This window comes from Scylla paramamosain, chromosome 10 (genome assembly GCF_035594125.1).
Source record: "Scylla paramamosain isolate STU-SP2022 chromosome 10, ASM3559412v1, whole genome shotgun sequence".
NCBI classification, from domain to species: Eukaryota; Metazoa; Arthropoda; class Malacostraca; order Decapoda; family Portunidae; genus Scylla; species Scylla paramamosain.
The window spans coordinates 687501-700000 of NC_087160.1; the positions used below are offsets into that span (position 1 = coordinate 687501).

Below are 12500 nucleotides of genomic sequence, written 5' to 3' on the forward strand. Positions count from 1 at the left end.
TTGTCTCTTCTCCCTTTCCCCCAAAAAGTCACCTGGTAACTGAAACTCGCGCCCATCACACACACACACACACACACACACACACACACACACACACACACACACACACACACATACAGCAGTTGGTGTAGTTTCACTTTGATACGAGGCAATTACCGTCACCATATGCAATGTTTGAAATCTTTATAACCATCTGCAGGAAAGGTATGGGTGAAAAAGAATAGATTTTGCAATTTCTTTCAAGTTTAAAAGATTGGATGTGGTTGTAGAACAAGTAAAGATGTTTCAGAGTGATTGGTAATTAGGGAAAGATGGAGCAAGTGGCAGTCAAAGTGATCAACACCAATTATACAGCTTTGTGACTCGTCTCTGATCGGCGCCAGACAGACAGACACACACACACACACAAGGCAGCGAAGCGGGTGGATCTTGTAAGTGCAGTGCTATCACCACCACACCACACACCACACCACACCACCACACTGTCATACACCACGGTATCCTTGGCATCCTGCCCCGCCTCATCTCGCCCTGCCAAGCCCTGCCCCGCTCCGGCGCTGCTACGGTAACAATTTCCCGTCTCTCCCCGTCACTATTTAGAGTAATATTCAGGGTTTTCCATGTTTTTCCAGGTGTGTAGGAGGAGGAGGAGGAAGAGGAGAAGTAGGTGGAGGGGAAAGGAGGAGTGTGAGGGGGAGGAAAGTGGAGCAGGAGGTAAGGAGGAGAGGAGGAAAAAAAACATTTCGGCCCAATATCATTATTTTTTCTCTTTTATTTATGGAGTTGGCATTGATTTGATATTTAATTTGTTAGTGGAAAACTATAACAAGTTGTTATCTATAATAAAATCTAGTCTAGCTGTGTTTTTGTTTCTCGAAAAATAGCAAATTCGTCACTATATTTATTTTAACTTTTTTTTTATTAGCACGCCTAAGATTGTTTTGGTATTTAATTTAAGACTTAAAAAATATAAGAAACATGCACCGAGTAATAATATCCAATAAAATCTAGTCTAACAATTCGTATTTTGAATTTTAAAGTAAGTCCGTTGCTGTATTTGAAAAATTATTTCCTTTATACGACGAGGAATTTGGGTTTTCTTTGTTTATCTGGAAAGTAAAAATTTTTTGTATTCAAGATATGTAATATAACCTAGTCTGGCTGTGTTTTCCTTTTCGATATTATATTGTTTTTGTAGCACCGTTCGTAAAATTTACTGATTGTTTTTTGGATATTTCGTTATTATTACTGCGTTCGGTAATCTTTTTATATTTTGGGTATTAGTTAAAGTATATGACAAGTCAGAATTTGTAGTGCATTCCAGTCTGGGCGTCTTCTTTCTTCTCGCGATTTTCAAAATTGATTACGGTACGTAAATATAAGGACCGAGACGAACATTTTCCTTGCCTTCCTCCCTGTCTGTACATCAATATTTACCTGAACTTTCCGATGTTTCCAGACTCAGACGTAAAGAAAAAGCCAGAATTAACCACGAAAATAGATAAATAATCCCCCAGATGGTTCAAATAAGGCTTAAATAAAGTGATGGGTTGCAAACATTCATCAGAGTGCCCTTGAAACCATGACGTCATCAAGACCCAAACTCGGCGAGATCTTCCCTCCTCCCTCACCCATCGTAACAGGTAGTGAAGCTGGATGGAATTTCTTTTTTTCTTTCACGTTTGTATTACATGTTTCTTTTATTAATTAGGTTGGTATATGACTGTTCTTATGACTGTCTGTGCGGGAGCGGATGGGAGTGAGGGTGTTGTGGTGACCGGCAGCACGGCGGGAAGGGCTGCAGGAGGGGGGAGGTTGTGGTGGCGGTGGCGTTGGTGGTTGTGGTGATGGTTGTGGTTTAACATTCATTTGCCAAACTGCAGGAGTGCTTGTTTGTAGACATTTGCCGGGAGTAATAGTGAGGGCGGTGAGGGCGTCCGCGTAGCCAGCTTATGAAGGGCCAGCCACGATCCTGGCTGCGCGCTTCTGTTCTTGCCTTTCCTGTGTTGCGTTGAGGTTGAACGACCAGGCCAGCGATGTGTGTGTGTGTGTGTGTGTGTGTGTGTGTGTGTGTGTTTGAATGAATGAATGAATGAATGAATGAAGAGACGAACTATGAGTGAGGGGGTGGATGTGGGAACACCTGGCGGTAGGCGTGGCTGTGTTTCCTGTGTTTCCATCAGGTCAAGCTCTTAATCCTCAGGTTTTATTTACGACTTATTACGATGGATGCCATAGCTATTTTTATATATGTTCGTCCGTCCGTTTGTATGTCTGTATTTCCTCGACTCCATTTGTCCACCATCCCTTCTCTCTCTCTCTCTCTCTCTCTCTCTCTCTCTCTCTCTCTCTCTCTCTCTCTCTCTCTGAGTGGATTAGTGGATGAAGGACGGATATGCGCATAGGTGGATGCATGGAAGGGTGGATTTGGTGGATGGGTTAGTGTGTAGTTGGATGCATGAGTGGGTGGGTGGGTGAATTGACGTGTGGATGGATATTTAGCTGGGTGGATGAATATTTGGCTGGATGAGTGAGTAAATGGATGGATAAGTCAATGGGTGTATGTATGAAGGGATGTGTGGATGGGTAGATGCACTGGTGTGTGGATAAATGGATGGATGGATTGATATGTGGATGGAATGGTGAATGAGTGGATGATTGAATAGATATATGGATGGATGAATGGGTTGTAGGTAGGTGTATGGATAGATGGGTGGATGGATAGGTCAGTGGGTGGGTAGGTGGATGAGAAGGTGAATATTTGTATAGATAGGTAAGTGGATGGATGGTTGGATGATTTGGGGGTGGATGGATGGTTGAATGAATGGATGGATCGACGGAGTCAGTGGTTGGATGGATGGGTGGGTAAGCAGATTGGGAGATGGTTGAGTACCTGGTTGAGTGGATGGGTGGATGTGGTTGAATAAGTATATGGATGATTTGGTGAAGATTATATTAGCGTGTGCGGATCCACAAGCTGCCTTAACGAAGCCTATATAGTCCAAACATCTAAGCCTAGAGACATTTTAAAGACAAAGTTGTTTGGGTTCTAAGTGTCGCGAGTACCAAACATCCTGAAGCATATTTGCACTCAAGCCGCTCTGTCTCGAGGATCATCTGGCCTGAGTACCATTCCCGAGTATCAAGTGACTAGCTCCCCTCTGTATTAAATCACGTCAATTCTAGCAACGTTTATTTTACATTTATATTCCATCATTTCGATTCTAGCAACGTTAACTTCCCCTACTGTGGACTCAGGGGTACGGGAACGCTGGCACTGAATGATGGTGTCATGCATTGATTGGTTCGAGATTACAATAGTTTCCTTTTCCACACGTGCGGCAAACTGGGCAATAGTTTCCTTTTCCACACGTGCAGCAAATTGACTTTATATTCCGGCCAAAATGCTAAGTAAGATAGTGGATTATTTGTACATGCATAATTTGGGAGTTTGTAAGTGTAGGAAGGAGGGGTGGGAGATGGAAGGGGTGGAGGATGATGAAGAGGAGGTAGAGGAGGAGGATGGAAGAGGAATGAATAAATCATTGTCATTTTCCATTATTAACAATAGTTGCACATTACAGGAGGAGGAAGAGGAGGAGGAAGAAAATGAAGAAGGAAAAAAAAGAGGAAGGAAGAAGAAAGAAGGAAGAAAGAAGAAGAAAGAAAAAGGAAGAGGAACAAAAACAGCAACAGCAGCAGCAGGCATACAAAAAAGTAACCAACAGTTAGATAACATAAAATAAAAGTGAAGACTAGAAAAAAATAGAAAAGGAAAGGAAAATAGGTCTTGAAATCCTCCCAGCACGACTCCTTTCCTTACCTTTCCTGTCCTTTCTTCCTGCAGATGGCGTGGCGGGGCGGCCTCAACTTTCCGTGTGGTGGGGAAGGAAGGAGGGAATTGGTCTGTGTTGGTGATCTGGCGCCTTCCTTTCTCGGCCAAGTTAGTGGGTCTTCTCTCCCTCCTCGCTTCTAACCAACAACTCCACAACTTCTGCACGAGACGCCCAGCCAAGACTCTTCCTTCTCCTCCTATTCCTCCTCCTCCTGCCACCACCCCTCGCTGCTCGTCTCTCCTATTGAACTCTCGCGCGGTGAAAATAATGAGTGGTATAAATATTCAGGTCGGTGAGAATAATTAATGAATGCGTGGGTACTGCCTTTCATTTTTTTTTCTTTTTTTCTCTTTTTTTCTTCTGTTTTTTTGAGTGTTGTGCGTGGAAGTTTTCTTGATAAAAGCTTCTGTCTGTATGTATGTATGTCTTTTGTTAATTTTTTTTCTCTCTCTCTCTCTCTCTCTCTCTCTCTCTCTCTCTCTCTCTCTCTCTCTCTCTCTCTCTCTCTCTCTCTCTCTCTCTCTCTCTCTCTCTCTCTCTCTGGTTGTTTTGCTTGTCTGTCCGTCTGTCTGTATGTCTCCTCACTTTCTAAATAAAATGTGCGACCTACATTCAAATAAAAGTTCTCTCTCTCTCTCTCTCTCTCTCTCTCTCTCTCTCTCTCTCTCTCTCTCTCTCTCTCTCACAACTTATGCCTCGCTATAAAAGAATAATCTCACCGCATAAATTGTCTTTTTTCTTCACCTCTTCCTCTTTCTCCTCCTCAACTTCTTGCGCTTCCGCCTTTTTTCTCTCTTTCTCTCTCACTCCTTTCCTCCTCCATCATCATCACCACCAACAACACCACCACTCCTACCACCCACACCACCACCACCACCACCATCAGCTCCTCTTACTCCTCCTCCTCCTCAAAATTCTCCAACAGTACCTCTTTTCTTTTCCCTTTCCTCCTCCTCTAAGTTCCCTCTCTTGTTTCGTCTCGTTCTTTCACGGTTTCATTTCTTCCCCCTCCTCGCGTTCAATACACTTGCACAAACATTCCCTTGCTTCGCTTCCCGCATCGACTCAACAAGTCCCGGAACTGACGCAAGCAAGAATCACAGCAAGGAATTTAACCTCACTGTGCTCTTTACTGTTCACTGCCCTTCGTTTTTTTTTTTTTTCTATTTCAGTACCCTTTTTTCCGGTGTCATTTTTTTTTTCTAATCCAGTGGCGGCTTAAATATCTATCTTTCTAGCTGCATGTGTATCTTTCCGCCTGAGTGTGGTGAGGCCTCCGCTCTGTAGTTCTGGCTGTTTTTTTTTTCTCTCTCTCTTTTCTAGCAAGAGCCGCGCCCGTGATGATTAGAATGAAAGCATTGCTGTAGTATTTGCGCTTCTAAGAGAAAGAGTCGGGGGAACAAAAGATTGGTATTGTATTCACTTAACTATCCATCCATCTTCACTGAAACGGGTCTTGCTTATACTTTGTTTTGTTATTGTTGTTATTAGCATTGACTGTGAAATTAGTATTGTCAACGTGACGAGAAGATTCGGATAAGATGTTGCTGCGGATAAGATGTTACTATTATTATCACTATTATTATTGCTACTATTGTTATCATCATCATCATCATCATCATCATCATCATCATTGCCATCAAAACAATACACTACAATGTATTTTTACTGAGACTGTCAGATGATTATCAGAAAGAAAACAATGACTTGTTTCCAAGTACGAAGGAAAGACACCTGATAAAAATAAAGCTATTGTATACATTTAATTATATCTAATGATCCTATTTGAAGCGAGTCTAGCACAGCAGCGCAGCACAACCATCATAATGAACTCTCACTAAGTACGTGAAGCAGAATGAGGTTAGCGCTGGAACAAAAGGTTATCTCTGCAACAAAACCCCCTTTACAAAACAGACTCGCATTCACACTGACCTCACGCACGCCAATACCAACTGACACGGAAAATAACACTGCTCTCCACATGCACTTTCACGTTTAACAAGTCCACGCCATTGTTTGTTACCTTCCCTTGTTAAGCGGCACTTCGCGAACACACCTCTGATGAAAACACTACATAACGTTTACCTGAGACTGTCTACACTTATCCACTCCACGCAGAAGAGAGACGGGGGTGTAGGACAGGGAATGGTCAGAGACTGGGAGAGGAGAGGCTGGAGAGAGTACAACAGAGAGTCAGTGTAGGGCAGAGTGGCGCGAGACAGGGACTAGAGAACAACTGGAAGGGGCATGACAGGGGAGAAAGTGGAGAGCGGAAGATAAATGCAGGGGGTAGGAAAACTAGAAAGAGTACAGTGGTGTGGACAAAGAAGGACGAAGTAGGGCTGGACTGGTCTGGGGAAAGGCTGAGTAGAAAAAAGAGGAAGCAAAACAAATTTGAATCATAGTAGGGGAGAGTAAGGAATAAAATGGACAAGAAAAGGCTGGGAAAGGCATGACAAGATGGAAGCAGTACAGGTAAGGACGGAACAGGGTATAGGCAGGATTGGAAAGAGGTAAGGCAGATGAAAAAGGAGTGAGGTAGCAGTAAGGGGAGCGAGGGAACAACAGGGACAAGAAAAGGCTAGGAAAGGCACGACATAGGAGAAATAGTACACAGAACGACCAAAGGCGACATCAGAAAAACACTGGGGAGAGAGACTAGAGGGAGCAGAGCAGAGAGGGACAAGAAAGGGAACAGAAAAAGACTGGGAAGGGCACGACAAGGAAGAAGCAGTACAGAAGAGAACGAAACAAGGTACGGAAGAGATTAGAGGAGACTGGGTAGTGTGAGAACAGAGCTGGGAGGGAGGGTGGATGGAACACTACATTAAAGAATGGAACAGGGCACGGAAGACGCTAGGAACAGAATGGGGAAGTGGGAGACTGGGCTGGGAGGGAGGGAATGGTGTGTCTGGGTAGATGGTGGGAGGGTGGGTGTGGAGAGCAAGCGAGTTTAGACTAGTGCATGTTCAGCTGAAATTTGATTAAAGTGAACAAGTGCAGAGGAACAGGGAAAAGTCACGGTGCATTTTCTTACACGTTGGGGATATCAGAAGGTGTTGCCTCACGCGGCCCGGAACAGAGGACTGGGAGTACGCAATGTGAGGCGAGCTGGTGCAATTACTACCTACGCGAGTGTAAAGTTTCCTGTTCTTCCTCTACCAAGTTTCTGCATGCTCTCTCTCTCTCTCTCTCTCTCTCTCTCTCTCTCTCTCTCTCTGACGCAGCTAATACCGTGTGTACAGTTTTAACATCTGGATGAAATTCGCTGCAGTTCTCCATTAAATTCTGGCGTCGCTTTTGGCAGAAAATAAGGGAAATTCTTATTCTCTTGTTTCGTAGTGTGTGTGTGTGTGTATGTGTGTGTGTGTGTGTGAGAGAGAGAGAGAGAGAGAGAGAGAGAGAGAGAGAGAGAGAGAGAGAGAGAGAGAGAGAGAGAGAGAGAGAGAGAGAGAGAGAGAGAGAGAGAGAGAGTGGGGGAGAGAGAGAGAGAGAGAGAGAGAGAGAGAGAGGGGGGGGGGGTATTTTTCTCGGTCAGTCTCCCTTCACTTTGACTCCGTTTTCTTTCCATGCAGTAATTCCATTCTCCGTGTCGTCCCGGGAGAGAAAAAGAGATGTAAGGTCGTTCCCGTCCCTTGTCTTAATTCCCAAGAAAGTAAAAGAGAGGAAAAAGAAACACCTCCGTCTTTGTCTGCCTGCCTGTCTGTCTGTATGTCTTGCCGTCAATTTCTCAGACTTTTTCTTTTAGCTGCATGAAAACAATGTATTCAGAATTTGAGATAATAAACAGAAGACGATAAATAAGAACACTGCAGCACGGGAAAGAAGGAAGGGAAAGAAAAGAAAACCTATTTGTTTTCTCTGTTTGATCTATGCTTTTAATTCGAGAAAAGTTGCAGAGAATCATAAAAAAAGTTAAGAATTACAGAACTTACCACGCAGAAAGATAAAAGTAAAAAAAAAAAGTTAAGATATCAGCTGCTTCAAGTTTTGCCAGGACTAAAAAGATACATAAATAGTGGAAAATGGTTAGCAAGTTTGATTTTCACGAAAGAAGAGGCAGATATAATGTGAAATGATTAACAAGTTCTCTGCAGTCAATTCTTATACACATTAGAAAGATCTATATTTCCATCACAAGACTTGCGTTTGTTTGTGAGTGTTTCCATTAATCTTCTACCTCTTTTGGATGCCCTTGTTAGAGACAACCACAGCATATCACCAGTCTCTACTTAATTTTCCTCTGCATCTTCTGTTATATCCATTACCCGCATGTCTTCCCTCAGTATATCCACAAACCTTTCCTTTGTTCTTCGTCTTTTACTCATGCCAGCCTCCTCCTCTCCAGGTACTAACTATCATCCTGCAATATACTCAACACTGCTCTGTATGACCTTGTTGTAGTGTCAGACATCCATGCAGTTAACCAGTCAGTTCTGTAGTATAGTATAACATGCTTGAGGAGTCCGTCAACTCATCAGGAGCAGGTACTGAATTACGTGGTGTTAACTCGTGGACTGCTAATGACGCCCTTTGCACTTTGGCTAACGTTAGAACAGTTTATAGAGCCAATAGAGAGTAGACAGTAGAAAATTTAAGTCCATTATCAACTCCATTCGCTGTCACTGGAGTCTTTGAAATTATAATCTGTACTTGCGCCACAACTTTCAGTAACTTCAGACCAATTTACAGACAAAACAAAACCATTACGCTGTAGATTCCAACGATACTCCATTATTCACTTTTCTCACTGTCACTTGTGTCATTTGAAATTATAATGTGAACTTCCACCACCACATTTGTCTAACTTGGGGACAATTCGTAGTCGAAGGCTTGGTTTAGGGTCGCTGGGTACTGTCCCGCTGGAGATATTGGAGGGACAAGCAGGCAGGCAGGCAGGCAGGCAAGCAGGCAGGCAGGCAGGGAGGAGGCGTAGCTGTGTGTTTATGTATGACCTCCCACTGTCCTTTGTAACTCTTGCCCTTCGTGTCTCGCTAACATTTGAGTCCCGTTGTACCTTCCTCTATGAAAACAAAACTCTCTCTCTCTCTCTCTCTCTCTCTCTCTCTCTCTCTCTCTCTCTCTCTCTCTCTCTCTCTATATATATACATCTCTCTCTCTCTCTCTCTCTCTATATATATATTTTTTTCGTTCCTCATTAGTCTTACCTCACCCTCTGTTTTCCTCCTTTTTCCTTGTTATGCTTCTCTCTCTCTCTCTCTCTCTCTCTCTCTCTCTCTCTCTCTCTCTCTCTCTCTCTCTCTCTCTCTCTCTCTCTCTCTCTCTCTCTCTCTCTCATGCACACAACACAACAGACGGACAGGCATTTCCTTCCTACACATACACAGTCAACATTTTGAAGTTCTGAGCAGGCGTGCCTCGGAGGAGCCATCGAGGAAGGGAGCTAGATCTCTTCCCCGGCTCGAATCACCTCAACTTTAAGAAGCGTCTTCATAACTCTTTCAACTTTAGATTAGTCTGTGCCACATTAGCTATTCCAAATCTAATTTTCATCTGTGTACCGCCACCTGCAGTGCTCACACCTCCTCTCTCCTTTTCTGAGCTTCATATTTCTCTCTCTCTCTCTCTCTCTCTCTCTCTCTCTCTCTCTCTCTCTCTCTCCTCTCTCTCTCTCTCTCTCTCTCTCTCTCTCTCGCTCGCTCGCCAGGAGTTAGATGTCTCGAATTATTACTGACAGCACTAATTTTCTCTCCCCTCTCACCTTCTCTCGCGTTAATTCTGGTCTAACAGCTGTACGCTTGTATATGAAGTTCAATGTATTTCTTGTCTATATATAGAATAAAAAAAAAATCAATAAATGGACTCATGAGCTGCTGTATCTGAACCCTCTAGCCGGTATATGCAACGATTCAATGCACGCAAAAGCACTCAGATGGATCTAGGGAACCACACAAATGAAATAAAAGGAATTGATAACAAATTTTCCAATATCTATCCAATATAACGTGAGTGTTGGTGGGTGATGACCAAAAAGATATCGCAGAGTGCTTTGTATCAAATGCACAATGTGTCATTCACAGAGCAGTAAAGGGGTGAAGAGCTTCGCAAAGACCAAGAAGAACCGGAGATGTGATTGGTGGAAGTAATTTTTTATGTGAGAGGCACTGAGGTGCCATTCCCAAAAAGAAATGTCAAACGGATCATTTGAAATTAGAGGATAAGTGTCTTGAATCCTCCCTCTTTAAATAGTTCAAGTCATAGAAAGAAGGATATACAGAAACAGGCAAGGAATTCCGAAGGTTATCAGAAATAGGAATGAATAATTGAGAATACTGGTTATGTCTTGCATTGGAGAGGTAGCATCATTTGTGGCATAATCTAGAAGTGCATTGTTTGTCAGAAACATTTATATAGAGTGTGACGCAGTTCCTGCGCCAACTCTAGGTATGAAGGATTCTCATCTGCTTTCATGGCTGGTCTATAATGCATTATTTTCACTGTTTTGTTATTAAGGATATTTATTAACACACTAATTCACTAGCTGATAATTGTTTAATTTTCTTAGTATGTGTACGAGGCGCTTCACGAGGACCCTGCCACCTTTGACCTCCACACCCATTCGTTAATTGTACCCAGCAGGTCGGATCAGCGCCTCAGCCTACGCCACTCTGCCTGCGCTGCTCCTCTGACGATAACTGCACTGCATGTTTCACGGTCCCTTGATAGACGACCCTCTGGACCGGCATCACTTATACCGAAAGTATGCTACAGAGAGCCTTCTGACTTTTCTATAACTTTCACTGGATCAGAGAATGCCTCCAGGTCCCCAGCATCTCTTTCTCTTAGTAACACGACACACACACCACCTCCCGCCACGCCGCGCCTCTCGCCTTTAATAACACTCAGCTAACTCCGCTTCTTCAATGAACATTTTTCACTGACAACCTTACCTGGAAATTTCATGTCTCAAGTTTTGCTGCATTATCTCTTATGGAATGAAGTGTTTCGTATAAAAAGCCATTTTTTCATTCCCGCTCTCAGATTGGTGCGAGGGCACCTCGGCGAGCACAGGTGCGTTCCGCCCTCACTCACCACATCCCACTTAATTAAGGAGCCCGGCATGTGAGTTCACTTACTGCTGTGGGATAAGCTGGTGGACTTTGCACTGCAACGCAACATCAGACCACCTAAAGTACGCCATAATATAAAGCATGACATTTAAGTACATCGCTGCGATCTAAATGCTTCCTTTAAAATGAAACCGGGATTTTCTAGAATCTGGCAGTTCACTCGCATTAATTGCGCCCTGTCAGGAAATTTCTTCCAAATTAAGCTTTTCCTGAAATATAACTTCATTTAAGCTGCGAGCCAAACCAAACTCTGGCTTCGACTTTGTTAATGTTGCTTATAGAGCAAACCTGACCTAATAATGCTTGCGTATTTAGGAGTTAATTTTTTTTCTATTTTTTTTTTTATTTTTTTTTTTACATTTATTTATTTATTTATTTATTTATTTTTCAAAATTCTCCCACATTTACGCACGGATTGAGTCTAGGAAAAACATGTGTCACATTTAAAGTAGGTATAGAAAAAATGTTTATTACATCTCGCTTTATTGCGTAGTGCTGGCAGAGGAATGCACTCTTAATGTCTTCTAGACTGTCTGTTTTGAACGCTACTGCTTTTCTGAGCCAGCGGCGTCAATGCCACGAAACTTGTGGTGCCGCTACAGTATTATTTTTTTTTTTTTGCTAACTTTACTCCTGGAAGAGCAGTTCTCTTACTGATAGGAAATCTATATCTCTTATCTTCACTTTCCTGCAAATCAGGTCGCTTCAAGAGGAACATATGAACTCCTTTCTTAGATTTCAAGTGTTAACTACACGCCTCCAATTTCGTGGTGTCGCTGTAGTGATTAATCTTTACTCCTGGAAGAGATCACACTTCTTTTATTAATATGAAACTTGTACCTCTTATGTTCCTCTCCACTTTCTTGTAGTAAATATTGCTTTAAAAGGAAAAATATTATGAATTCCTTTCTTAGATATCATGTGTTTCTTGTTTACTTTTTTTTTTCTGGGCTAGTGGGGAGTGAAGAGAGCGGTGCTTGGCAGAATTTCTCCCCTTACATGACTCAAGCAGCCTTCTGTCAACCACTCGATGTTGCGGCGACATCAAATCAAGGAATCAATCAACTTGCAGCCAACCTTCCGTCCTTGTTAAGGAAACGCCCCTTCTTCCTTCTCTTCCCCCTCCCGTTCTGACTTTTTTTTTTTTTTCAGGCGAGAGTATTGTTTATTCGATTTATGTCCCAAATTTCTTTCACAAATACAAACATGAAAATTTCGTCTTACCAACATGAGCCCCTTGAAATGCGCCCCGCGTACCCGCACCAAGGACATGTTAGTCGCGGAGTACATGGAACACTGTGCTATACTTTGTGTCGTTCAGTGGCGGCGCATCGCAGTGGTTAGTTTATGGATCAGCTTTCCCTGCTTGAGTGTATGATTTTACCGCTTCTCGACAAAATGGTCATACATCGTCGAACTTCCGTCGCTGGCCTGAACTTTCCATCTCTTGCTCAGTAATATAAAATCCTTTAACACGTCACACATTTACTTTACTTTGGGATGTGACTTGTGGAAAAGGTAATGCACCATCGCGTAACACAGGATTTGAGTTACGCAATACTCTTACAGAACC

General features: G+C 42.9%; 1 long non-coding RNA gene across 2 annotated transcripts; it reads left to right on the forward strand.

Annotated features, from left to right (window-relative positions):
• Nucleotides 1-373: 373 nt before the first annotated feature.
• LOC135104037 (uncharacterized) lies at nt 374-5588 on the forward strand. 2 transcript variants are annotated; one of them, XR_010270279.1, is made up of 4 exons: nt 374-565; nt 1460-1646; nt 3585-3717; nt 3848-5588. It is a non-coding gene; the product is annotated as an uncharacterized LOC135104037 (long non-coding RNA). The 2 variants fall into 2 exon arrangements; XR_010270278.1 differs by having other exon boundaries at nt 375-565; nt 1460-1643.
• The last annotated feature ends 6912 nt before the right edge of the window (nt 5589-12500 follow it).